Source organism: Schistocerca gregaria, unplaced genomic scaffold (genome assembly GCF_023897955.1).
Source record: "Schistocerca gregaria isolate iqSchGreg1 unplaced genomic scaffold, iqSchGreg1.2 ptg000378l, whole genome shotgun sequence".
NCBI lineage: Eukaryota > Metazoa > Arthropoda > Insecta > Orthoptera > Acrididae > Schistocerca > Schistocerca gregaria.
In genome coordinates this window covers 19,834,463-19,836,828 of record NW_026061824.1, presented here as the reverse complement: position 1 = coordinate 19,836,828, position 2,366 = coordinate 19,834,463, and positions in this window count along the sequence as shown.

Below are 2,366 nucleotides of genomic sequence, written 5' to 3'. Positions count from 1 at the left end.
ACATGATGTGGAACCTTACGATTTTGCATGAAAGTAGGAGTAGCAGCCGCGTTGCACGGGAGAATGTGAAAAGTGTTCATATGTAGTAAAAACCTGAGAAATCCGTCCATTTTCGTCATTTGTTATCGAATCGACTTAAAGCCAGATCGTCACATTGGCCGCTTTTCTCTCTGAGACGGTTACATTGATCGTCTGCAAAGCTATGTCGCGTGCTACGGTATGCGGAGACACTAAAAGCACCATAGTAGAACACAGAAGGAGCTTCTAAGTTGAAGTAATAGCCAGTAAGAAGTAGTACAATTCAAGTTTTTGGTTGTCGATTATTCACTTTTTAGCCGGCTTTGGTGGCTTGGACATGACCTAGGACCTTAAGATTTTGCATGAGAGGAGGACTAGCAGCCGCGTTGCACGGGAGAATGTGAAAAGTGTTCATATGTAGTAAAAACCTGAGATATCCGTCCTTTTTCGTCATTTGTTATCGAATCGACTTAAAGCCAGATCGTCATATTGGCCGTTTTTCTCTCTGAGACGCTTGCATTAATCGTCTGCAAAGCTATGTCGCGTGCTGCGGTATGCGGAGACACAAAAATCACCATAGTAGAACACAGAAGAAGCTTCTAAGTTGAAGTAATAGCCAGTAAGAAGTAGTACAATTCAAATTTTAGTTATCGATTATTCACTTTTTAGCCGGCTTTGGTGGCTTGGACATGAAGTGGAACCTTAAGATTTTGTATGAAAGGAGGACTAGCAGCCGCGTTTCACGGGAGAATGTGAAAAGTGTTCATATGTAGTAAAAATCTGAGAAATCCGTCAATTTTCGTCATTTGTTATCGAATCGTCTTAAAGCCAGATCGTCACATTGGCCGCTTTTCTCTCTGAGACAGTTACATTAATCGTCTGCAAAGCTATGTCGCGTGCTGCGGTATGCGGAGACTCTAAAAGCACCATAGTAGAACACAGAAGAAGCTTCGAAGTTGAAGTAATAGCCAATAAGTTGTAGTACAATTCAAGTTTTAGTTATTGATTATTCACTTTTTGCCGGCTTTGGTGGCTTGGACATGAGGTGGAACCTTAAGATTTTGCATGAAAGAAGGACTAGCAGCCGCGTTGCACGGGAGAATGTGAAAAGTGTTCATATGTAGTAAAAACCTGAGAAATCCGTCCGTTTTCGTCATTTGTTATCGAATCGACTTAAACCAGATCGTCACATTGGCCGCTTTTCTCTCTGAGACGGTTACATTTATCGTCTGCAAAACTATGTCGCGTGCTGCGGTTGCGGAGACACTAAAAGCACCATAGTAGAACACAGAAGAAGCTTCTAGGTTGAAATAATAGCCAGTAAGAAGTAGTACAAATCAAGTTTAAGTTATCGATTATTCACTTTTTAGCCGGCTTTAATGGCTTGGACATGACCTAGGACCTTAAGATTTTGCATGAAAGGAGGACTAGCAGCCGCGTTGCACGGGAGAATGTGAAAAGTGTTCATATGTAGTAAAAACCTGAGAAATCCGTCCGTTTTCGTCATTTGTTATCGAATCGACTTAAACCAGATCGTCACATTGGCCGCTTTTCTCTCTGAGACGGTTACATTTATCGTCTGCAAAGCTATGTCGCGTGCTGCGGTATGCGGAGACACTAAAACATCATAGTAGAACACAGAAGAAGCTTCTAAGTTGAAGTAATAGCCAGTAAGAAGTAGTACAATTCAAGTTTTACTTGTCGATTATTCACTTTTTAGCCGGCTTTGGTGGCTTGGACATGATGTGGAACCTTAACATTTTGCATGAAAGGAAGACTAGCAGCCGCGTTGCACCTGAGAATGTGAAAAGTGTTCATATGTAGTATAAACCTGAGAAATCCGTCCGTTTTGGTCATTTGTTACCGAATCGACTTAAAGCCAGATCGTCACATTGGCCGCTTTTCCCTCTGAGACGGTTACATTTATCGTCTGCAAAGCTATGTCGCGTGCTACAGTATGCGGAGACACTAAAACACCATAGTAGAACACAGAAGAAGCTTCTAAGTTGAAGTAATAGCCAGTAAGAAGTAGTACAATTTAAGTTTTAGTTGTCGATTATTCACTTTTTAGCTGGCTTTGGTGGCTTGGACATGACCTATTACCTTAAGATTTTGCATGAAAGGAGGACTAGCAGCCGCGTTGCACGGGAGAATGTGAAAAGTGTTCATATGGAGTAAAAACCTGAGAAATCCGTCCGTTTTCGTCATTTGTTATCGATCGACTTAAAGCCAGATCGTCACATTGGCCGCTTTTCTCTCTGAGACGGTTACATTTATCGTCTGCAAAGCTATGTCGCGTGCTACGGTATGCGGAGACACTAAAAGCACCATAGTAGAACACAGAAGGA